Source organism: Marmota marmota, unplaced genomic scaffold (genome assembly GCF_001458135.2).
Source record: "Marmota marmota marmota unplaced genomic scaffold, marMar, whole genome shotgun sequence".
In the NCBI taxonomy this organism is placed as follows: domain Eukaryota; kingdom Metazoa; phylum Chordata; class Mammalia; order Rodentia; family Sciuridae; genus Marmota; species Marmota marmota.
The window spans coordinates 2,923,632-2,950,482 of record NW_026000272.1 but is presented as its reverse complement, the minus strand read 5'-3'; the positions used below and the strand labels follow the sequence as shown (position 1 = coordinate 2,950,482).

The window sequence follows — 26,851 nt, the reverse complement described above, 5'->3', positions numbered from 1 at the left end:
GGGGTAGAGAGAGAAGAGGGGAGGGGAGGGGAGGGGAGGGGAGGGGGGATAGTAGAGGATAGGAAAGGCAGCAGAATACAACAGACACTAGTATGGCAATATGTAAATCAGTGGATGTGTAACTGATGTGATTCTGCAATCTGTATGCGGGGCAAAAATGGGAGTTCATAACCCACTTGAATCAAAGTGTGAAATATGATATGTCAAGAACTATGTAATGTTTTGAACAACCAACAATAAAAAAAAATACAAAGGAATCAGGATCCATACCATTGCTATTGAAGCAGAGTTCAAGGCAACATAATTAAGCAGAACAGAGAGAGATTTATACAAATATAAGATACTGTCCAACAAAATGTAATAATAGTCCTGAACACTAACACATAAAAACAATGCAGTTATTGCTATCACTCTGTGTTATGATAAAATTAGTCAAGAAAAAGTCTAGAAAAGGAGGTAATTTGTGAGTTTCTGGTGGAAGAGGACTGCTGGGAGGCTTTCCCCCTGCTCACCACAACCTTAGTCATCCAAGCTTCCCAGGGATGGCCTGAAGGCCCAAGAAAAGCCCCTCTCTAGTCTGCCTTTTGCACATGGAATGCCCATAATTGGCCAAAACACCCCCCTAGGAGACCCAACAGAGATTGAATTCCCCTTCCTGCTGGCCAGGCCTGGAGCCTGCATCTTTTTTGCATAGTGATTAACATCCATTAGGAGGAATGCTTGATCACAGTCCTTGTCAGTGTGCAGGGTGTCCCTTGCTAAGGAGGAACAATTCAATGTGTAGCAGAGCTTCAATCTTCCAGCCAGCTCCATATGCTTTCCCCCTGAAATGACAGCTGGAGGAGGATTTGAATTCTGGTAGGAGCTTGCTAACACCACAGAGGATTCTCTGGCCTAAGAGCCAATGGGCCAAGCATCTTTTGTGTGTATAGTGCTTCCCAGTTTGGAAAACACTTTCACAGTCATTGTCATATTTAGTCCCTAAATAGCCCTGTGAGGTAGGTATGAATGAACCCATTTTACAGAGCAGGAGATGGTAGGCTCAGAATAGTGTGTATGAGAGAGAGCATGTGTGCATAGTGGGTGTTTTTATTTGTTCTAACTAGTTATACATGACAGTAGAATGCATTTTGATCCACATACATAAATGGAGTATAACTTCTCATTCTTCTGGTTGTACATGATTGTACAGTTACACTGGTCATGTAGTCATATATGCATATAAGGTAATAATGGCACCTAGTGGTTTTTAACTCAAATTCAAACATCAGTTTATCTGGAGACTGTAAAACTCACTCTTTCTACCCCAGATGGCTACTTCTCACTATTTCTTTCTTATTTACTCCATCATTCCATAGTTTAGTCTTCTTCTCTGTGGCTCCTGCACCTAGGAGTTTTATGGCTGGAAAGTCTAGCCAAGCCTTCAAGCCAGAAAGATAAAGATGCTTACAAGGAGTGACCCAGCAGCTTCTGTTTTTAGCAGTTTAATTTCAAAGGAAATGGACCTCACTTAACTAAATTTCCTTTTTTTTATTTTTTCTAGCTATTAAAGAACTTGCATATCTAATAAATATTTAATAGGAATTCCCCTCCAGCTGAATTCAGGCCCCTCGGCATCTCATTACCATGTCTTAGAATAGTATCCTCATTGTCACTTGCTTAATTATGCTAAGAAAGAGTTGAATTGTGTGGCTGTTGGGATCAGAAAGTGATTAAATTCACTTGGCAAGACTTTGGATATCTCATTATGATCCTCATTTAGCACTTCTAATGGAGTGATTTTTTTCCCCAATACTGACTTGGGAAAGGCTTGCTCAGTGTAGCTAACTATTTCCCTAAGCCTTGCACAACTTTGCACTGTGCCAGAAAAGATCAGAAGTTACTTCACACCTCATTTGTACTCCTAGGAACACCAGCCACCCAAAGAGCAATGACGTAATGCCCCAATGAGTGTGGGGAAGTTAGACTTCAGACACTCTTAAGAGCAGGCAGTCCAGCCCCCACTGATGGTCTAATCCCTTCTACAGTAGCAGCGGTCAGGGCTAATGCAGGCCCTGTTTGGATCCCTGCAGCGTCAGGAAGTTCTGACGTGCACCATTGTCCAGGGTGATCATCCAGGTACTAAGTGGCGGGTTCATTACATTAGAGTACATCCATCATCGAAATAAAAGTGTTTGGTCCTTACTGTAATAGACATTCTGGATATAGATTTGCCTTCCCTGTACACAATACTTCTGTCAAAACTAACATCCTGGACTTACAGAATGCCTTATTCACCTTCATGATATTCCACAGAGCATTGCTTCTCACCAAGATACTCATTTCACAGCAGAAGAAGTTTAACAGTAGGCCCATATTCATAGGATTGAAAGGTTTTGCCATCATCCCGACCATTCTGAAGCACCATCAACAGAAAAGTGGAAAGCCCGTTTGAAGACTCATTTACCATGACAGCTAAGTGGCATTACCTTGTCAAGCTGGGGCAATATTCTCCAGAAACTTGTATATACTCTGAATCAGTGTTTAATATGAGCTGCTAACTCTCTTATCACCATAATTCATGGATTCAGGAATCAAGAGGAAGAAATGAGAGTGACACCATTCACCATTACCCCAAGTAGCTCACTTGCAAAATTTTTGCTTCCTATTTCTGAGACTTTATGCTCTGTTGGCCTACAGGTCTTGGTTCTAGTGGGAGGAACACTACCACCAGGAGAGGTGTGATTCCACTGAGCTGGAAGTTAAAACTATCATCGGGCCATTTTGGCTTCCTCATGCGTCTGATTCAACAGGCCAAGAAGGGAGTTACTGTGTTGGATGGGGTGATTGATCTGGATTACCAAAGGAAAATGATCCACAATGGAGGTAAGGAAGAATAGGTCTGAAACACAGGAGATTTCTTAGGGCATCTCAGTACTGTATTACTATGCCCTATGATCAAGTTCACTGGGAAACTTGACAACCTGATCCAAGCAGGACTACAAATGGCCCAGACACTTTAAGAATGAAGGTTTGAGCCATCCCAACAACACCATGACCGGCTGAGGTACTTGTTGGAGACAAAGGGAATATAGAATGGGCAGTGGAAGGAGGTGCATATAAATACCAGCTCCTACTACATACCAGTTACAATAATGAAGGCAGTACATTCTCCTTATTTTGCTATGAATGTGTTTGTGTATACATATGTGTGTGTATGCAAAGAAAATATTTGTTTTCTTTTTTATTTTTTTCATATAACATACAATGCATTCACTTTATATGAGTATTTTCAGTAATGTTAACTTTACAACATAGTATTTACATTAAAGCTTATCACTCAAGTTATTTACCTCCTTTTCTGGAGTAAGGATTAGTATGTTTTCAGTGATACAAAGGATAGTTGTATCTTGTTAATGTGAACTATGGCCTTGTTATGGCTTTATTTGGAGATTAAGTATGGTTAAAGAGATGCATATGGGTACCAAGTTGATAAGGAGTAGATTTGTGATGGTTAATTGTTTGTGTCAACTTGACTGAGATAAGGGATGCTAAGATAGCTGGTAAAACATATCTGAGTGTGTCTATGAGGCTGTTTCTGGAAGAGATTAACATTTGAATTAATGGACTAAGTAAAGCAGATGGCCCTCCCAAATGTGGGTGGGCAGGCAGTCTCTAATCCATGGAAGGCCTAAGTACAATAAAAGGCAGAGGATGGAGGAATTCCCTCTCTACTTGAGCTGGGGCATTCACCTTCTCTTGCCCTCAAATATTAGCACTCTTGGTTCTTGGGGTTTAGACTGGACTAGGACTGAATATTCTCAACTTCCTTGCTTCTCATGCATTGGAATTTGTACTGCAACAACACGATTTGCTTTCCTAGGTCTCCAACTTGCAGACAACAGATAATGGAAGTTCTCAGTCCCCTTAATCACATAAGCCAATCCCTCCTTTTATGTATACATATATAGGTAAAGATATATATATATAGAGAGAGAGAGATATAGATATACATAAAATTTAGAGATATTTTATATATAAAATAGTCATCATATATATCATTTAGGTATATATCTTTACATATATGTGTGTGTGTATGTGTGTGTGTATATATATATACACACACACACATATATCTCATTCAAATCTTTATGTATGTGTGTGTGTATAATAGATAGACATACCTTATTGGTTTTGTTTCTCTGTAGAACCCCAATTAATATAATATCTGTAATTGCAATATGGCGAGAACATAGCACGAAAAATAATAGGGAAGGAATTTATTTGGCAAGCAATTAATATAGCACTTATGATGTGGCAGACACTATCTTAGACCCTTGACAAATATTAACTCATTTAATCTTCATCACAATCCTTTGAATTGAATGCCATTGCTATTCTCTTATTTCATAAGAGAAAAACTAAGTCACAGAAAGGTTAAGTAACTTGTCACAGGTCACACAGTTTGTGAGCAGCAGAGCTGGGATTTGAACCCAGCCAACCCACCTCCAAAATTAGGGATTGTCACCACAAGGCTATGCTAAGGACCAGAGGTTGTTTTCAGTCTGAGTCACAGGTCACTATAGGCTTGGGCTCCACCTACAGTACTCTGTCCCTTAAAAGGTACTGCCTCTCCTATATCTGAGAGCTCAATGAAGGTCCATACACCTGGAAGAACCTGAAAATCCTCAAGTCCTTGCTCAGACCAGAGATCAGTACTTCTCCAAAGGAGTTTTTGATGTTCCTATGAAGTTTCACAAGAGGCCTGCTTCTGAGGTCCATAGCATTGATCTTATTCACAGTCATGTCCTCATTTATCATGATTCTTTAATCAATAGCAACTTCAGCAACTGAAACTCTGGGCTTTCATTCATGGAGATGACATTACTCCAGGGCCAGCCTCCTTTCAGGATGCTGCTGCAACTTCCCTATCAGGGAGCAGATCCAAGACTCCTGCAGTTTCTGTGGCCTAAGCCTTTTCCTGTGCAGAAGGTAAAGCTATGGTTCAAAGCTGTCACTTGACTTTTGTATAACAAATGTCTGTCTTGGGAGATTAATGAGCTTCATTTCTTTTGCCTTCATTTTATGTGACCTACGTGGCTTGCAGGTAATTTTAACAGTAAGAAAAGGATATAGAAGTATCTTTTGGAAAGCAATACAGAGCTCTGTGGGTCCTCTGCAGGACATTCTCCAGAGCCTCTCTCCTCCTCCATCTCCCCCTTCAGTGAGCAGGGCTATAAAAGGCAGAGAGTGCCTTCTGTCAAACTCTGCAGACTAGAAGATAATTTTCCTGAGAGACACACTGAGTAACCAGTTAAGTGTACTCCCTCTACCTCTGAAGCTTTGGAATATATTTCATAGCCTTCTCTGAATTCTCATATCTAAATACATGCAGGTAATAAAACTACTATGAAACAACAGTGACATAAACAAAAATGCCTCATGGTTTTATTTTTGTTTTCCCCTTCATCTTTGGGAAGTAGAAGCAGTGCACAAACACCTTAACAAAGGAAACTTACCTGGAGAACAGAAAAGGCAACACTTCCTATAGCTTGCATCTTGGTCCTAGGTTCTACCTTTTCAGACACATGATATTAATCCACAACATCATCACTAAAATCATCTTTCTAAGATCACTATTGCAAGGAGAGGCAAACCAGCAACATAAAACAATCACTTCCATGTCAAGCCAACCCCTAGTCTAAAAAGAATTCACATATTATCAGAAATTCTTCTATATGATGAAGAGAAGGAAAAACACCAGGACAGGAGGAAATGATTATAAACAGGACAGCTGAAAGAAGGTGGCAAATAGTTGATTAAAACTTGAAGTTAGGCTCCAAAGACAAATAGCTCCATCAAGTGCTTCTTAAGAAATATTAGTATGGGTTCCTTTATGACATTCAATCAAGTAAAGAAGGGACAGAAGAAAATCAATTTTCATGAAGCCTCTCCAGAGCAAGGGCACAGGACTAGGTGACTTCATGTGTGCTACCTCATGTAAGCTGCTTGATACATTCCTGAGAAGTTTCTGTTATCACCCTTCATTTGACAGATGAGGAAACCAAGGCTCAGAGGATAAGTAGTTTAGTAAGGATCATATGAATAGGAAGTGCCAGACCTAGGGTTCAACATCATGATGCTTCACTTTTTCTGAGTAAACCTCTGAGAGGTACTATAAGAAAAGTAGCTCACCATTTTGACTTTAAGTCACATGGGCTTTCCTTCAACGCACACCATCTTTCCCTCTAAACCCTTCACTTAATGAGGAAAACAATGATTTCTAGAATCCCTGTACCCTGACTCACTTATTATTCTGTATAGATATCCTTTGAGTTTCAGCTAACTAGTCCCTTGATTTGTTCTTTTGGTATTTTTCAGAAAACACAGAATACATCCTTGGCTACCTCCCTTTCTCAGGAATCTTTTGATTGCAAGTGACAGAAACCAAACCAAAGCTAGCATAAGTTTCTCAAAAAAAAGACAGTTTCCTAAAGTAATGTTTTAGATAACAAAAAATTCAAGCAAAGTTTAAAAATCCAAGCCCTGAGAAGGGCATAAATCCACAGAAACAATGGTAACTAGGAATTTAAACACCATCAGCTAATTCACCAATGAGCATATGCACTTGTGAATTGAACTGGGACTGAGGGTAGGACAGGGACAATAGTAGACATTTCCAAAGCCTCCTCAATCTAGGGGCAGAGAATCCCTTAGATGTGGTACTTGACTCCTTTACAGCCACACTTAAGGATTATAGCCCAGAAAAATCAGTGTGATAGAAAATTCCTGACCCACTCACTCTTCACCTTGAACCTCTTCTCTCCAGCAATATTCCTAGGGCCATGATTAGCTGGTAATCCTGCTACAATCAACTCAAAATTCATTAAGGAAACACTCTCATAGGAAGGATTTGCCACAAAATGACTAGTATAAGTAGTATGCATGAACCATTTAATCTCAGTTCACTTTTCTGTATCCACAAAAGACCACCTATTGCACGCTATATTTGCTTCCATTTCTTTTCTTGTCATGACCAAAAGCTGGCATCCATGATTGTCTTGCCTACAATCAAGTTCAGAGGTTTACTTAATATTCATTGTTATCTCAAATAAGGTCTCTAGAAGAATTTTCTACTCCATTTCTCATTGTCGAGATGCTGCAAACCAGTGGTCCACTGATTTACTCTAGTGTATACTGGTTGGCTCTTGTTTGCCTGTGTTGTATGGCACACAGTAATTTTTTAGAATCTGGATTACTTACCAAAATCTAGAACTTAGATTTATACAAAAGTATTCGAGTTTACAGCTTCTCATGAAGATTCAAGAGACTGGCCACACTTAGCTTACAGTAAATACCTCCTATGGACACTCAGCCACAGATGAGTATGGTTCCCACTTTTAAGGGTTACGTATTCTTCAGGTCACCCTCTAGTCTCTTAAATCCACTCCACTATCTTTACTCATTACCTGTGGACTTTTTAATTTGAGACTCTTGCTTCAATGGTTTTTCATTTCCCATATTTGTAACAATGCTGATATGTTTTCCATCTTAAATCATTTTTTCTGAGGCCAAATATATATGTTACATGTTATTTTTCTTAAAGAGATTAATACAAAAAATTTGATGGCTTCACAAAACCTCAGCACAACATTATATTCTTTATGAACTAATTCCAAACTATGTTTCCAGACCACACAGTATACATCCGGCCATGTATACTCTGCACCAGCCCTGCCAGGCCACTCTTTTATTTCTCAGGCATACCATTGTGACTTCTGCCTCTGTAACAACTCATGCTCCCTCTCCCTGAAATGCCTTTAGCCTGACGAGCCAAATCCTATGATCTACGCACAGTCCAGAGGTAATGCCATCTGTTCTATATGGTCCTTCTAATCAGGTTTCTACTCAAGGCCACCTGTTAATCCATGTGAGAAATTTGAAATGCTCCATTTCCTTCAGTTCTGCTCTCCATTGACCAGAAAACTGTTCTAATAAATATGCTTATTTTTTATATCTATAGTTTGAATGGTTTCTACTTAAATTTGTCACCGTTGTACAGTATATGACCTGCATGGCTGTGCAGGGGAAGAATTAGCTACTCTTCTGTAGCTAACTAATGTTCCCACATTAATGTTCCACACTTCTACCACAGAATAACATTCTACCTATCATCCCTACATATAGGTTATTAGTTCTCAGAGGGCAGGGAATACATCTTGAATGATTTTGTCACTAGAAAAGAAATGTCTCCAGAGAAGGGTCCAAGGAGTTCCCAGAAGAGATGGGAAACTCAACAGAGGACCAGTAGGGTTCTTGACATACATGACAGAAAAGAATTTCAGCATGAACCAGACAGGTGGAGACAACAGTAGTTTATTTAGAAAGGCAGATACGCTTTCAAGGGAAAATGTGAGCTGTCTCAAGAGTGAGAAGCCACCCTGACTTGGGCTAAGAGTCCAATATTTATAGAAAGGTTATATCAGCAGGTGGACTGTGGGTGGATCCAGGGTGGAGCAGCACAATTTCATGCCAGTTTTCTCTGCTTGAATATTTCCCTTACTTTACAATGGCCCAGGCCAAGGGCATGGGTCAAGGACATGGGCCAAGGTTTACAATAATGTTGTCTAGATCTCAATGGCTTGATTCTGCATTTCAATGGCTTGTGTGTTATTTCCCCTAAGATTCCATATTTCTTTCTCCTTTTCCTAAACCCCTATCTCAATTTCACTATTCTCAAGCCACATGGAAGATAGTCCACAATGAGCATTGAATCAGTTTGTCAACTAGTAGATTGTTAAGCCCCAGCCATTGGATGGAATAGAACTAAAATGTTTTATTATTCCATTTTAAAGTGCATTTTTATTTATAGTTTTCTGACTCCTAACACAATAAAATAGCTTCAACCTGACAGTCATCTCACATAAATGAAAACATGATTTAACAAAATGACATTTTATGAGCTGTAAACCAAGTGAATATGACATAAAATGGCAGGGAGAGAAAGGAGAAGAAGGGTAGGGAATGCAAAGGAAGGAAGGCCAAAGACTGCGACTTCTGGAGGTGCACACAAGGCAATTTCATGATTTTCGTTCTTCTGAGTAAGGTTAATGGCGAACCTCTGGGATGAACCAGGAGAATGAGGCCAGTCAGTTATATAAAAAGAGACAACGTATGACACAGATATTAGCACAATCAAGGTAGCCAGCTTTATTCAGTGGAGACAATGGCATGTCCAGGGAGATCTCTGTGTGCAGATGCTATCTCAGGTCATAGATGGTGTCAGTTGACAGAATCTTTTCCTCTTTGCACTTCGAATGTTCCGAACTTCAGAACACATCCCCCTGGCAGGATTGGTAGGGTTTCAAAGAATCTAGAGCAGTCGAGGTGGTATCTTGTCCCTGTAAGGATAGGAATTATCTCAAAACAGCCAGGTCTAAAGAAAGTGCCCCCCCCCCCGCCTGCATTGCCTAGCTTAACTGGAGGCTCAGTCTTGGCTCTAGCCAGAGGCTCTAGCACTACAGAAAAAAAAAAAAAACCCAGGCTGAAATTGGCTCTTTGTAGAAATTACCTTCCTCTGGTGCTGAGGCAGAGGCTTGACCCACTTTTGTTCCAACCTGTGGTCTACTATTTTTATTTTCTCCTGTGTCTTCCCTAATCAGTGGAGGAGTCAAGAGGCATCTCCTCTCACAGCTGTGACTCCTACCTTTAAACTTCCTCTCACCTACCCTTGGTTGAAAGAGAAGTCCCACCACCTTATGCTGTACTAGAAAAACCATGGGATCCTTAGGGTAGGGTCTATTACTAAAAACTAATCTTCCTGTAAGAACAGGATACGGATCCTGCCCTGCCCTAGTCCATCCTTCTTAAACCACACCTCTGGCCACGTCACTCCCCTGTTAGGAACTTAATATGTAATGTCCTTCATGCTCTGTGCCCTGATATAATTAATCACCTAAATTCCACTGGATGGGTCTGATTATTATCTCCATTTTAATTTCATAGCCAAGACTTAAAGCAGCTAACTAACACACTCAAATTCACATCATTAAATAAGTGGTGGATCCAGAATTTGAAACCAAGATTAAGTCCAATTTTCTGAAGACCATACTAGTCCTCCTGATCTTGTGAAAGAAAAATTCTAATTCAAAGCATCTGGGGTAGGCCTGACAACTGCATTTCTGACAAGCTGATTCTGTCCTCCTCAGACCACACTTTGAATGGCAAGGCTCTAGAAGTCCCTGTTTCACAAAGGAAAGACCCAACAACATGGTTCTTCTCTCTTAGAAACATGAAGACTTTTAGCCTATAGACTTCCTCTGATTCACCAATCAGGGACATCACATACCAAAAGCTGTGATGACCAAGAAATGGGCATGATTTTCTCAACCTTCCTAGGAGATAACAGAAAGAAAAAGCTAACAGTAGTTAGCCTTAGAACTGGCTCCCAGACAACAGACCAAAAGAATTGTGGCCTCTATATCATAAAGAGCTTGGCCCAACACTAAATTCCACTGAGACACTCTCATTGTACCACCAAAGCCCATTTATACAAGTTTGGAAGTCAGTAAATAACTAGGCAATTGCTATAAATGTGTCTTCCTCTAATAGGAACTTAGAAAATATCAAATGAAGTAAACAAGCACACCGTGAATATAAGTGATACCCTTCTTAAAAAGTATATCTCCAAATGCTAGAGTCCAAACTTCCAAACTGGAAGTTAACAGAAGGCCCCAGTTATCCCTCTGTGGATCATTTTCCTTATAAAACAAAAAATAACCTTTCAAATGTTAAGAGGACTTATAATGAAGATCTCCCATTTCTTGCATAGTCATTATGCAAAGCACAAACCATAGGTAAGGACTCCACAATGTGAAATCTCATCTAACCCACTGCTGCCATCAGAGGCAAACATGAAAAGCTTTGAGCAGACTTTGATAATTAAGGGTGTTCCATTTCCTCAAAACAATGTTGTTGTGGTATCTTTAAAGGAGGAATCCAACAACCTGCCTGAATCTTCTTGATTCTGCACAGTGTCTGAGTCGACAACTAATAATTAATCAACAATGAACACTGTCTTGCTGTCCATCACAGTGACTGGCACTCTTGTCTCTGAGAAGAGAAAGATGTGCTAATGTGGCAGGCTTCCTAATCCCCACAGCTATCAGCTCAGTACCTGATGTGTTGGCCAGATCCTTTTTCAGGATGATTTGGCAAGTGGGGGTTGAGGGACAAGCAACAGTTCTCTGGAGCTAGGCCACAGAAACCACCTGCCATCAGGGCAGAATTTCATGGTCCAGAATTTCAATAAACACCTCCCTTTAAAAAAAATTGGTGAGCTATAATAGTAGTGGGAATTGTTGTTACATATTCACATATACACAATGTAACAATATAATTTGGTCAATTTCATTCCCCAGTAATTCATTTTTCCCTCCTCTCCTCTTTCCCCTTGGTCCCGCTTCCTCTACTCTACTGGTCTCCCTTCTATTTTCATGAAATCACCACACTTCTTTCCAGTTTTCTCTCTAGCTTCCACATATGAGAGAAAACATATGATCCTTGACTTTCTGAGTCTGGCTTATTTCACTTAACATTCTCCAGTTCCATTATTCTCCTGAAAATAACATGATCACATTATTCTTTATGACTGAATAAAATTTCATTGTATATATATCGGTTGACAAACACCTAGGCTGGCTCCATGATTTGGCTATTATGACTTGTACTACTATAAATGTGTGTGTACATGTGTGTATGCTTCACTATAGTATGTTCACTTTAATTCTTTAAGATAAACACCCACATTGTCTCCAGCACCAGCTCCTTTTGTTCAATGATTCCATCATATTCCTCTATAATGCTTCTCTTGCTAACTTGAATCACTTCTATCCACACTTACTGATCATCTACCATGTGCACAGTCACAGGTACTCTAAGATTAACAAGCCAAGTGCTTCAAAGGGGCTATGGTCAATAAAGGCTTTAAAAAATAGTATTAGGAACTTTCACTGAGCTATATGGCCTTAGTTCTAGCTGTCTCTTTCTATTATCTGCTCTGAAGACATGTCCCACCTCATTTCAAGATCTATGAACTTAAATATGCATTCCATGGTGGCAGACCTGCTGCATACCCTCCAGGTGACTAATACCCAGAGTTACCTACCTGGTGGTATGAAACCTGTTTTGTTGTTTTCAGGATGGGTAGAAGGTGACATAGGCTATTTGTTCAAGTCACTTAGAAGAATCTCTCCAACCATGGAAAAAGTACAATCAGGGGTAGCAATAGAGTCAAGGCCTAAAAGGCAGCCGTCTAGATGCTAGGGGTCCTGGGTTCTAGCCCAGCCCTGCTATGGACTTGTTTTGTGACCTTGAGCAAAGTTCCTCCCTTCTTTGAGGAAATTGCTGAGAGAGGGGATTGGACTGCATGATGTTTGCTCTCACTGCACTCCTAGCCCCCAGGACACTACCTGGAAATGCCTATTGCCTGGATGATCTGCCACAGGCCCTTCCATCCCTGGCATTTCAGAGCTCTGTGGCATTATCCCCCTTGGTCCCTCTGAATCTTCCTTCACAGCCAGTCCATCTAATGACAGAATCGTCACTTGAATGAGGATTTAAAAACATCAAGCAACAGCCATTTGAGTGCTCTTTTAGTTTTTAAATCATTCTGCAGCTCACAGTTGCTTTCTCCCATCACCCAGGAGACAGAGGCTTGAGCCAGTCATGCTCCCTTCACTGGTAGTACGTGCCACTGTTCACAGAAACTGGTGAGCTCTATGAGCATAAGGAAAGCATTAGAGACAAAAACCAAGCTCCCCTAATCCCCAGCCCAGACAACACAGCACACAGCCATACAGCCAATTCATACAAGAAAAGAAGGGAGCAGACAGAAGAATATTAACGCTGTCAATCTGAAAATGTGGGTTTAAAATTAGCAAAGGGAAAAACATGTCATTCAGGACTTGGGCAGCATCACCGATTGCTTTGCATGTTCACTTGAAACAACAAACCACTTGAAAACTTTCATATCCGAAATGTCCACTGACAAAAATCAGTGATAAGATCAGGCTTGATGGAAAAGAAGAAAAAACAAAACAAAACAAAAACACCTCACAGGGAAAACAGGGACAGTCTGAAAGGAGGACTTAAACCACAGATTCAAAGGGTGATGACTACAATTATAGTTACTGATTACTGCAGAATTCTAAATTTATTGGAAAATGTGCCCCCCCCCAAAAAAAACAGTAAGAAGTAAAAAAGAAAAACCACAGTAAAATCTGCTGCTGAGGGAAGAGAACACTGAGCAGGCAGATTTTGTGAGATTATGTCAATTCTTAAGGTTCTCAAAAAAATAAGTGGAAGCCAGGATAAAGCAGTGCAAGAGAAACAGTCTCACATGGAAGCCCCGCCCCATGCCCCAGTCCTGCTGGGAGTGGAAATGAAATGCCTGAGGAAGCCAAGGGATGCAGGAGCAGGGCAGGCAGGAGGCCAGTCACCATGCTGCGGACTGTGGGGGTAGCCAGGGAGGCTCTCTTCTTTCTGCCTCCCTCCCCCAACACTGGGATGAAAGCGTGAGAAGGCAGAGTGTGCACTTGGAACCTAGCCACTTGTCTTCCTCACTGGTCAGAGTATGGGAGTGTTCTGGGAAGGAAATAATTATCCTGACCATGAGCATCAGTACCCCAAAGACTCAAGGAGCTACCAGTCCAAGACCCCTAACCCTGAAAATGCACATATACATGTTTTTAAATTAAGTATAGCAAAATCTAGATAGATATAAATTTGGGTGGTCCAATCCCAACTCTACTGTGAACTCTGTTTTTCTATGGAAAATACTAGCACCTCCTTGGAGCATCCCCACTGAGGGGCTACAGCAGCCAATATCATAGAAACCATCAAATAGTTCACAACAAGACTAAACCAAGTTCAGGAGCTATGAAGAACTCAAGAAAAACCCTCTATCCTTGGCTGAGCTGGGTGAAATTGGGGATCAATGCTCCAAACAGAGGGCCCAATAAGAATTCAACAGAGTTGTCCTGCAACTACATTGGACATTATTAAAAGGATCTAAATCTGATCCTGGTCTTAAAGATCCTTGATTGGCTGTGAGCAAAGTGCTCATTACCCCAAGACACCTCCTGCCTCCATACTGACTCTTAGGTCCTTGTTGATATAGACCCGCTGTTACTCCACAGGCAACCTGTCAGCTTCTCATAATTAGGAGAAAGTTGTTTCAGCCATTACAAGATGATCCATTTCACAGAGACAGCTTCTACATGTGAGAAGATATTTCAAACAAAAAGGCTTCAAATACTGAAATCCAGAAACTCCTATAAGTCATATCTTGACAGCCCAATCATAGATGACTCAATGTCCTTAAACTTGCCTTCTTTTTGCAGAGGACAAGAAATCACTATTCTTGTTCCAAAACCAGGACCATTCAATCCTTTAAAGTAATACTTGTCAATCTGGCTAGAAATAGCATTTTGCAAGGTGAGAAAAATCTTGACTGAATAATGTTACTTCCTAGACATAAAATGTTTCCATAACTACACATGCACGCAAGCATGCACGCACACACACACTCCAATGCTGAAAAATTTTTAAATAAAGTACAAAGCTTATAAATGGGACATTATATAATGAAGTTTCTGAATCATCATTTAAAAGAAACCAAACATAAAAGGTGAATATTTAATCAAAGTAAATGTGATCACTCAAATCATGATCAGTCATACACCTGCTCATTTGGTATTCATAGCAAATGGAAGACCATTTCAACCCACAAAGTGAGTGTTAAAAGCTCTGAAATGGGTATTGGGTGTCTAAATAAGGACCATCAAAAGAGCCAAGTAAACTGCCCACCTGACTTTCATTTCCAGTCTGTAAATTATTGCACAGATGAAAGAAAGAGGGCTTTCTGCCACTAATCTTTTCCAGCAAGGTCTAGAGTCATGTGATTTAACCTGACAAGTCTAAATGATGATATATCTTAAAGCTCTCAAATCTTGAATCTGGCTAATTGGAGAAAAGAGGATAAAAGCAGAGCAAAGGGAACAATAATATTTTCCTATATGGATATGCAAAACTGTAGTATTATTTGCTACTAAAGTCTTCTCTTATAAGACACATGTATGAAGAACTGATATATTCAATCTGCAATGACTTGAGGACAAACAATTTAAGTGCTTCATTAATTTCTCTTCCTTGTCTATGTTCACTATACACAAATGAGGCTTCTGGTCTAATGTCCAAAGGCAAATAGAATTGAGTCCACTTTGCTGAGTAAAGATGCAGGGGGTTTTCTTTAGTATTTTTGTGTTGAATGACAACTTTATTCACAGAATTTCTATTATAAGAGTAATAAATGCTCACTATACAAAATTTGGAAAATGTAATATACAAAAAGAAAATTGAGTTTCCAATCTGAAATAACCAGTGTTAACATTGACATAGTTCTGCTATCGTGTTAATGTTTGTGTCCACTAAAAATTCATATACTGAAAGTTAATGCCCAAAGCAACGATGTTAGGAAGTGAGATTATTTGGAAAGTGATTAGGTCATGAGGGCTGTGGAATTGGTGCCCTTATGAAAGAGGGCCCAGGAGCATATGTTTTCCCTTCCAACATATGAGTGCAGACCAAAAGGTGCCGTCTGCAAGAAAGAGGACCTTACCAGACATTGAATATGCCAGTACCTTGATCATAGAATCCCCAGCCTCCTGAACAGTGAGAGATAAATTTCTGTTGTTTTTAAGCCACCCAGTGTATTGTATTTTTTATAACATCCCAAATGGACTAAGACAATTTCCTTTTTCATTTTTGGTTATAAAACCTGTTTGGTTTACAATGTCGTAATCAAACAATATCTACACTTGCATACTCTGTTTTTCAAGTACAAGCATCTTTACATGTTACAATTGGCACTTCTAGAGTTACATGAAGTAGATGTGATAGGGAAAAAATGTGCCATAGCTGGTTAAGAGCATGGGCTTTGGGATCAGGAGAACTTCAGTAAAATCTCAACTCTACTGTGTTTATTGGCTCTGTGATTTTGCACAGATGATTCAACCTCCAAGCTTCAGTTTCCTCCTAAAAATAATAGAGTAACCAACACCAGAGGTTTTTTTTTTTTTTTTTTTTTTGAGGCTTAATGAAATAATGCCATAAGGTATATAGCTTGGTGCAAGCAGGAACTACAGTTTAGCTGCTCTTACTATTGATATCATTTTAAAACTTATCCAGTCTCTTAGTATCAGCCATTGGACTGCTTCCAAATTTTCTATTCATCCAACTCTGTAATATGTATATAAACAGCTTGAATTATTTTCCTTAGTATATATTTTTCTATTTTTTTTTATTTTTTATTGTGGGTTGTTCAAAACATTACAAATTTCTTGACATATCATATTCCACACTTTGATTCAAGTGGGTTATGAACTCCCACCTTCACCCCATACACAGATTGCAGAATCACATCAGTTACACATGCATTGATTTACATATTGCCATACTAGTGTCTGTTGTGCTCCGCTGCCTTTCCCATCCTCCACCATCCCACTTCCCCACCTCTCCCCTCCCCTCCCCTCCTCTCTCTCTACCCCCTCCACTGTATAACCCTGAGGGTCTCCTTCCATTACCATGCAATTTCCCTTCTCTCTCCCTTTCCCTCCCACCTCTCATCCCTGTTAAATGTTAATCTTCTTCTCCTGCTCTTCGTCCCTACTCTGTTCTTAGTTACTCTCCTTATATCAAAGAAGACATTTGGCATTTGTTTTTTAGGGATTGGCTAGCTTCACTTAGCATAATCTGCTCTAATGCCATCCATTTCCCTGTAAATTCTATGATTTTGTCATTTTTTAATGCAGAGTAATACTCCATTGTGTATAAATGCCACATTTTTTTTATCCATTCGTCTATTGAAGGGCATCTAGGTTGGTTCCACAGTCTTGCTATTGTGAACTGTGCTGCTATGAACATCGATGTAGCAGTGTCCCTGTAGCATGCTCTTTTTAGGTCTTTAGGGAATAGACCAAGAAGGGGAATAGCTGGGTCAAATGGTGGCTCCATTCCCAGCTTTCCAAGAAATCTCCATACTGCTTTCCAAATTGGCTGCACCAATTTGCAGTCCCACCAGCAATGTACAAGTGTACCCTTTTCCCCACATCCTCGCCAGCACTTGTTGTTGTTTGACTTCATAATGGCTGCCAATCTTACTGGAGTGAGATGGTATCTTAGGGTGGTTTTGATTTGCATTTCTCTGACAGCTAGAGATGGTGAGCATTTTTTCATGTACTTGTTGATTGACTGTATGTCCTCCTCTGAGAAGTGTCTGTTCAGGTCCTTGGCCCATTTGTTGATTGGGTTGTTTGTTCTCTTATTGTCTAATTTTTTGAGTTCTTTGTATACTCTGGATATTAGGGCTCTATCTGAAGTGTGAGGAGTAAAGATTTGTTCCCAGGGTGTAGGCTCCCTATTTACCTCTCTTATTGTTTCTTTTGCTGAGAAAAAACTTTTTAGTTTGAGTAAGTCCCATTTGTTGATTCTAGTTATTAACTTTTGTGCTATGGGTGTCCTATTGAGGAATTTGGAGCCCGACCCCACAGTATGTAGATCGTAGCCAACTTTTTCTTCTATCAGACGGCGTGTCTCTGATTTGATATCAAGCTCCTTGATCCATTTTGAATTAACTTTTGTGCATGGCGAGAGAAAGGGATTCAGTTTCATTTTGTTGCATATGGATTTCCAGTTTTCCCAGCACCATTTGTTGAAGATGCTATCCTTCCTCCATTGCATGCTTTTAGCCCCTTTATCAAATATAAGATAGTTGTAGTTTTGTGGATTGGTTTCTGTGTCCTCTATTCTGTACCATTGGTCCACCCGCCTGTTTTGGTACCAGTACCATGCTGTTTTTGTTACTATTGCTCTGTAGTATAGTTTGAAGTCTGGTATCGCTATACCGCCTGATTCACACTTCCTGCTTAGCATTGTTTTTGCTATTCTGGGTCTTTTATTTTTCCATATGAATTTCATGATTGCTTTCTCTATTTCTACAAGAAATGCCGTTGGGATTTTGATTGGCATTGCATTAAACCTATAGAGAACTTTTGGTAATATCGCCATTTTGATGATGTTAGTTCTGCCTATCCATGAACAGGGTATATTTTTCCATCTTCTAAGATCTTCTTCTATTTCTCTCTTTAGGGTTCTGTAGTTTTCATTGTATAAGTCTTTCACCTCTTTTGTTAGGTTGATTCCCAAGTATTTTATTTTTTTTGAAGATATTGTGAATGGAGTGGTTGTCCTCATTTCCATTTCAGAGGATTTGTCGCTGATATACAGGAATGCCTTTGATTTATGCGTGTTGATTTTATATCCTGCCACTTTGCTGAATTCATTTATTAGCTCTAATAGTTTCTTTGTAGAGCCTTTTGGGTCTGCTAGGTATAGAATCATATCATCTGCAAATAGTGATAATTTAAGTTCTTCTTTTCCTATTTTGATGCCTTTAATTTCTTTCGTCTGTCTAATTGCTCTGGCCAGTGTTTCGAGAACTATGTTGAACAGAAGTGGAGAGAGAGGGCATCCCTGTCTTGTTCCAGATTTTAGAGGGAATGCCTTCAGTTTTTCTCCATTCAGAATGATGCTAGCCTGAGGCTTAGCATAGATTGCTTTTACAATATTGAGGTATGTTCCTGTTATCCCTAGTTTTTCTAGAGTTTTGAACATAAAGGGATGCTGTACTTTGTCGAATGCTTTTTCCGCATCTATCGAGATGATCATATGGTTCTTATTTTTAAGTCTATTGATGTGGTGAATAACATTTATTGATTTCCGTATATTGAACCAGCCTTGCATCCCAGGGATGAATCCTACTTGATCATGGTGCACAATTTTTTTGATATGTTTTTGTATCCGATTCGCCAGAATTTTATTGAGGATTTTTGCATCTAGGTTCATTAGAGATATTGGTCTGTAGTTTTCTTTCTTTGAAGTGTCTTTGTCTGGTTTAGGTATCAGGGTGATGTTGGCCTCGTAGAATGAATTTGGAAGTTCTCCCTCTTTTTCTATTTCCTGAAGTAGCTTGAAAAGTATTGGTATTAGTTCCTCTTTAAAGGTTTTGTAAAACTCTGCTGTATACCCATCCGGTCCTGGGCTTTTCTTAGTTGGTAGTCTTTTGATGGTTTCTTCTATTTCCTCAATTGATATTGGTCTGTTTAGGTTGTCTATATCCTCCTGACTCAATCTGGGCAGATCATATGACTTAAGAAATTTATCTATGCCTTCACTATCTTCTAATTTATTGGAGTATAAGGATTCAAAATAGTTTTTGATTATCTTCTGTATTTCTGAAGTGTCTGTTGTGATATTGCCTTTTTCATCCCGTATGCTAGTAATTTGAGTTCTCTCTCTTCTTCTCTTCGCTAGCATCGCTAAGGGTCTGTCGATTTTGTTTATTTTTTCAAAGAACCAACTTTTAGTTTTGTCAATTTTTTCAATTGTTTCTTTTGTTTCGATTTCATTAATTTCAGCTCTGATTTTAATTATTTCTTGCCTTCTACTTCTTTTGCTGTTGTTTTGCTCTTCTTTTTCAAGGATTTTGAGATGAAGTATGAGATCATTTATTTGTTGGTTTTTTCTTTTTTTAAGGAATGAACTCCAAGCAATGAATTTTCCTCTTAGAACTGCTTTCAATGTGTCCCATAGATTCCGATATGTTGTGTCTGTGTTTTCATTTATCTCTAAGAATTTTTTAATTTCCTCCTTGATGTCTTCTATAACCCATTGATCATTCAGTAACCTATTGTTCATTCTCCAAGTGATGTATGCTTTTTCCTTCCTTCTTTTATCGTTGATTTTCAGTTTCATTCCATTATGATCAGATAAGATGCATGGTATTATCTCTACTCCTTTATATTGTCTAAGAGTTGCCCTGTGACATAATATATGATCTATTTTTGAGAAGGATCCATGTGCTGCTGAGAAAAAAGTGTAACTGCTTGATGTTGGGTGGTATACTCTATATATGTCAATTAGGTCTAGGTTATTAATAGTGTTATTGAGTTCTATAGTTTCCTTATTCAACTTTTGTTTGGAAGATCTGTCCAGTGGCGAGAGAGGTGTGTTGAAGTCTCCCATGATTATGGTATGGTGGTCTATTAGACTCTTGAACTTGAGAAGAGTTTGTTTGACGAACATAGCTGCACCATTGTTTGGGGCATAAATATTTATGATTGTTATGTCTTGTTGGTGTATGGTTCCCTTAAGCAGTATGTAGTGTCCCTCTTTATCCCTTTTGATTAACTTTGGCTTGAAATCTATTTTATTTGATATGAGTATGGACACTCCTGCTTGTTTCCGAAGTCCATATGAGTGATATGATTTTTCCCAACCTTTCACCTTCAGCCTATGTATGTCTTTTCCTATCAAATGCGTCTCCTGTAGGCAGCATATTGTTGGGTCTTGTTTTGTGATCCATTCTACTAGCCTGTGTCTCTTAATTGGTGAGTTTAAGCCATTAACATTTAGGGTTATTATTGAGATATGGGTTGTTCTTCCAGCCATATTTGTTTATTTCTGTTACTAAACATGGTTTGTTTTCCTCTTTGATTATTTTCCCCCCCTTTACTGTCCTACCTCCCACTGTTGGTTTTCATTGTTATTTTCCATTTCCTCTTCCTGTAATGCTTTGGCGAGGATGTTTTGAAGAGATGGTTTTCTAGCTGCGAATTCTTTAAACTTTTGTTTATCGTGGAAGGTTTTAATTTCATCTTCCATCCTGAAGCTTAATTTCGCTGGATACACAATTCTTGGTTGGAACCCATTTTCTTTCAGTGTTTGAAATATGTTATTCCAGGATCTTCTAGCTTTCAGAGTCTGTGTTGAAAGATCAGCTGTTATCCTGATTGGCTTACCCCTAAATGTAATCTGCTTCCTTTCTCTTGTAGCTTTTAAAATTCTCTCCTTATTCTGTATGTTGGGCATCTTCATTATAATGTGTCTAGGTGTGGATCTCTTATGATTTTGCACATTCGGCGTCCTGTAGGCTTCTAGGATTTGGGATTCTGTCTCATTCTTCAAGTCTGGGAAGTTTTCTCGTATTATTTCATTGAATAGACTGCTCATTCCTTTGGTTTGGAGCTCTGTACCTTCCTGTATCCCAATGACTCTTAAGTTTGGTCTCTTAATGTTATCCCATATTTCTTGGATGTTCTGCTCATGGTTTCTTAACAGTCTTGCTGAGCTGTCTATGTTCTTTTCCAGTTGAAATACTTTGTCTTCATTGTCTGATGTTCTATCTTCTAAGTGTTCTACTCTGCTGGTAGTATTCTCCATTGAGTTTTTAAGTTGGTTTATTGCTTCCTGCATTTCTAGGATTTCTGTTTGTTTGTTTTTTATAACCTCTATCTCCCTGTATAGTTGATCCTTTGCTTCCTGGATTTGTTTGCGTAATTCATTGTCGAAGTGATCTTTCATTGTCTGATTTTGCTGTTTAATGTCTTCCTTGATACTCCAGATCATCTGAAGCATGTATATCCTGAATTCTTTATCTGACATTCCATCTGCTGCAGCTGTTACCTCTTCTAAAGTTGCGTTGACCTGCATTGCTTGTGGTCCTTTCTTTCCTTGTCTTTTCATACTGCTTGCGTATCTTTCCTGCAGGTGCGGGCGGCGGCTCTGCTCTCTCCTTATTCCAATTGGGGTGTCGTGGCTACCACGCCGGCAGGTCACTGGGCCTGTTCTGGGAGCTGGCGGCGGCTCTGTTCTGCCCCTACTCCAATTGGGGTGACGAGTGTACCACGCCGGCAGGCCACCGGGCCTGATCCGCCGGTCGGTTGCAGGTTTGCCTACCCTGCAGGCGCGGGCGGCGGCTCTACTCTGCCCCTACTCCAAATGGGGTGACGTGTCTGTCGTACCGGCAGGCCACTGGGCCTGTCCCGCTGGTCGGTCGCAGATCTGCCCACCTTTCGGGCACGGGTGGAGGCTCTGCTCTGCCCCTACTCCAATTGGGGTGTCGTGACTACCCCGCCTGCAGGACGCTGGGCCTGTTCCTGGCACGGGCGGCGACTCTGCTCTGCCCCTACTCCAATTAGGGTGGTGTGTGTACCACGCCGGCAGGCTCCTGGGCCTGATCCGCCGGTCTGTTGCAGGTCTGCCTACCTTGGAGGCGCGGGCGGCGGATCTGCCCTGCCCCTCCTACCACGCCTGCGGACCCCTGGGCCTGATCTGCAGGTTGGTCACAGGTCTGCTCACCCTGCGGGCACGGGTGGCGGTTCCGCTCCGCCCCCACTCCAATTGGGGTCACGTGACCACCACACCGGCAGGGCCTGATCCGGGCGTGGGAGAAGGATCTGCTCTGCCCCTACTCCAGTTGGGGTGACGTGTGTACCACACTGGCAGGCCACTGGGCCTGACCCGCCAGGCTGTCACAGGTCTGTTTACCTTGCAAGCGCGAACGGCGGCTCTGCCCTGCCCCTCCTACCACGCCCATGTACCACTGGGTCGCGGGTCTGCCCACCTTGCGGGTGCGGGTGGCGGCTCCGCTCCGCCCCCTCTCCAATTGGGGTCACGCGGTCACCACGCTGGCGAGCCGCTGGGCCTGCTCCGGGCGCTGGTGGCGGCCCGGCTCCTCCCCTCTGGCTCGACGACAAATTGAGGAGACTCGGGTGTCTGTGCCTCACCCTCCCTACCAGGAGACCAACTGTTTATGTCGCCGCTGGTATTGATGAAGTTCTCTCCTCCGCCGCTTTCTGATGACATCAGATCTCTGCCATGTTGGTATCCTATGCGAATGGCAGCATTTCGTTCCCCTTGCCGGGCAACCAAAGCAACGGGTGAGTCCTGACCGGCCCTCAGCAGGACCCGGACCGAGAAGCAGTTTCCGCGGGCTCCTAGCCCCGGGCCAGGGAAGTTCCGGGAGCCGGAACTCGGCCGCTCCGTGCTCGGTGTAAGCTCCTATAAGTGTAGGCTCCAAGAAGCAGTCCCCGCGGGCTCAGTTCCGGGAGCCGGAATTCGGCCGCTTAGTGCTTGGTGTATGCTCTGATAGGAGCAGGGTCCAAGAAGCAGCCTCCGCAGGCTCCGCGGCCCTGGGCCAGGACGGTTCCGGGACGGTTCCGGGAGCCGGAACTCGGCCGCCCCGTGCTCGGTGTTCGCTCCGATAAGATCAGGTTCTAAGAAGCACCCAGGCACTGAACCCTAGCAATCTGTCTGCAAGCCGCAGGCGAATTGCAGCCTGAAATTACCTGTTCTATGGCTGAATGAGCTGCGGTCAGTCGAAAACAGGTATGGTGACGTCAGCTTTCCAATATGGTGGCTGCTGGCCTCCTCTGTGGTCTGACCGGTGTGGAGAACCGAGATGGACCGCTTCCTTCCCCCGTCTCGAACCCAGAATTCAGCCCTGAGTACGGTGCTTGCACGGCTGGCAGAAACTGCAGCGCTGTATCCCTGCGTCGCTATCTCCTCGTTTCCCAGCGCGCGCTGCAGACTCTAGCCGCGGGGCGATTTGCTGAATAAGCAGTGTTACCCTCCGTGCGACAAACCTCTCGCGTTTGAGTCCCCGTAGCCAATCCTCGTGCGATGGAAATCCTTCCTCCAGGTTCCGGAGCACCCCACTATTGCTGGAAATTCCTAACAAGATATCCTTTAGCCGTCCTGACTTGTCATACTCCCACACAGTGAAGCAGCACACGGGGGCAATGCACTCCCCTCGCCGCCATCTTCCTTCTCCCTTAGTATATATTTTTCAAAAGTAAAATTCCTGGACATTCTATGGTACTAGGAATGTTTTGCCAAATTTGTTGGCTTGTGATTTTTGCACTGCCAGCAATCAGTGTGAAGATATTTTCAAGAGCTGCATAACATATTAAAGGGCCCTTGAAGTTCTTAAATGTCTTATGGCTAGTAAGACCTTTGAGGAGTAGCAACTGCAATCCTGTTCAGATTACTAATAGAAGACAGTTGTCCGTATCTGTATGTTTGGCTTCATTTGAGCCAGGGCCCCATAGACAACAGGGCGATGTGTACATGAAGCATCATACAGTCAGGCACTGGTGATAGCCCACATCAGCCAGCCTACAGGCTACTAAGCACTTCACATTGGAACCATACTACAGGCTATAGCCCCATCAAAAGTCAGGGATATCTTTTGATATCCCCTTGGCACACCTCTCTTCATCAGGGACATAAAAGGTCATGGTATATGGGTAACTTTTCCTGAAGTGCTTTTTCTCCAATTTTTTGAACAGCTGCCTCCTTATCCTTTGTGTTGGCTTCTATGCCATCTCCTCTAAGAAGTGAGAACACCCTGTTTTGAGTAGCTGCCTCACATATAATTCTCTACATTTGTGTGAAATTTATTCTAAACATTCTTCATAGCTTGTAATCATTTCTTTGTTCACTTATTGTTGGAGTGTCTCCTTAAATACATTATCTCCATAACCAGATGAGGGGTAGGACAAGCTCAGTCCTGCTACTGTTATGCCCCTAATCCCCTGATAGCAAAGGGCCTGGCATAGAGTAGGCCCTACTCATGCCCCCATTGCTTGTTAATCTGATGCCCAGGGCTGTCTTGGCCATACCAGCAACTATGCCTTGAGCTGAGCACTGTGGATTATAAGAACAAGACGCATATGGTCCCTGACTTTAAGGAGTGTCCATGGTGAATCTCTCTGCATAGACATCTTCAAAAAGAACTAAGAAACCCTTTTATAAGAGCAACATCCTATAATGCTGGTCAGACATCTAGAAGCTAGGGCTCACCCATACACAGGAATGATTATTCTATCACACTCAACATGCACACCTGAACTTTGTACCTTTATGAACCTTGTCTGATTTGTAATTTCTCAGAAGCATATTCTTTGGGAAGCTCTCACAGCCTTTCATAAGCCAAGAGTCGTACAGGCTGTTGAAGCAGAACAAGAATAAAGGAAAGATGGGGAAGGACAGAGGCCAAGAGCTCCAAATCTGGGCTCTAATCCCAGTTGTGCTCTACATGATATAAGCAAATCACATCATCCTTGAGTCTAAGTTTTCTCCTTGTGTTAATCAACTTCCCATCGCTGTGACAAAATGCCTGAGAAAATCAGCTTACAGAAGGGAATGTTTATTTTGCTTATGGTTTCAGAGATTTCAGTCCATGATTGCTTGGCCCCATCACTACAGGCCTGTGGTGAGATGCAACATCATGGTAAGGAGCATGTTACAAAACAGAACTGCTCATCTTGGGATGGGGTTCTAGCTCAGTGGTAGAGGACTTGCCTTGCATACATGAGGCACTGGGTTCAATCCTCACACCACATAAATATATAAAAATAAATAAAGGTATTTGCTCATTCTACAACTAAAAATATTTTTTTAAAAAAGAACTGCTCATCTCATGGCAGCTGGGAAGGGGAGAGAAAGAGAAGGGAGTAGGGACAAGATATACCTTTTAAGGACATGCTCCAGTGACCTGCTTCCTCCAACTATACTCCACGTTCTTAAATTTCTGCCTCCTCCCAATAGTGCCACCAACTAGGGACCAAACCTTCAACACTGGATCCTTTGTGATATATTCCAGATCATAATAGTAATGTCCCTGAGTTGCAGTAAATAGTAGAACTTTCCTTGCATCTTAGAAGACTACAGTAATCATATGCATGAAAGGAAATGGTGAAATAAGGAGGCTAAGAGGTTATTGTGGCAAAATGGAAGTTTAAGAGTACACCAGAGGCTGGGGTTGTACCTCAGTGGCAGAACATTTGCCTTGCATGTGTGAGGCACTGGGTTTGATCCTCAGCACCACATAAAATAAAGAAATAAAATAAAGACATGCTGTCCAACTCCAAAACAAAATTTTAAAAAAGAGTATGCCAGTGACACTGTGGATCCCTTCTGAGAATGGTGGTGGTAGAAAAGAAAAAAGTGCCACATCTTGTGCAACTGAACTTGAATTTCCCTGGCCAAGGAATTCTCCTCTGGCACCTTGAAGTAGCCCAAGGTGCCCGAGGAGAATGTACACTCAACAACTGTTTTCTTAAAGGCACGATTTATAATCAAATAAGTGGTATCTCCATAGCAGCAAAAAGAGAACTTTAATTAATAAACACAAAAGCTCAGATAAACCACAAATGCCCTATTCACCATATCAGTCCTACAAAGAAAGTTGTGGTTCTATCAATTTCCCCTGCCACATACAGCTGCAACACTAGCTTATATTACTAATTACATGCAGTATGTGTGTCTCGGGTTATAACAGATGGTGTTTATGATGCATGCAAAAGCTTTGGGTAGCCAAATGGTGCAGCCGTGGAGATTTTCCAAAGAGAAGACAAAACAACAACAAAAAATACTCTCACCAGCAAAAATCTGAAGAGTGTTTATATTGCTTCCTACTGTGGCAAAATAGAGAACATCCGATTCCTGCAATAAGTCCACTGACTGGGAGAAACCACCCAAGTATGGAGAGGCTGTTGCCAATAGAATACGACATACAAGGCACATGGTCACCCTTTCTAGAAAAGTTCTTACTAAAAAGAGGTAAAATACAGAATCTAACCCCCTCATCTTGCCAATAGATCTGAAACCCACTCTCTATTTGCCAAGGTGGCCAGCTCCAAGAATGTACTGTTCTAGTTGGTAGAAAATGCTGTTTTAACAGTAGACCCAAGATTTCTGTCCTGAAACTCCTAAAATCATAGGTAAAAGGGAACATGAGGGTCATTAGCTTTAATATTCGTACTCTCCAGCTGTGGCAACTAAGGCCCAGGTATGAGATGAGAATTAGCCAATGTCACATGGCTACATGAAGACTTGCCTTAGCTCTCCAAGCTGGTATGCCCCACTTGGATCTTCACAAACCTAGAGATCAACAAGAACCAAGCCATTT

The 26,851-nt window shown here is 41.4% G+C and overlaps 1 long non-coding RNA gene across 1 annotated transcript in view; it reads right to left on the bottom strand.

Moving 5' to 3' along the window:
* Positions 1–9,165: 9,165 nt before the first annotated feature.
* Positions 9,166–26,851, bottom strand: part of LOC125614336 — a 78,052-nt gene continuing 60,366 nt past the window's right edge. Inside the window, exon 2 of the long non-coding RNA XR_007344945.1 lies at positions 9,166–9,380. This is a non-coding gene — a long non-coding RNA (uncharacterized LOC125614336). The remainder of the gene's footprint in view (positions 9,381–26,851) is intronic.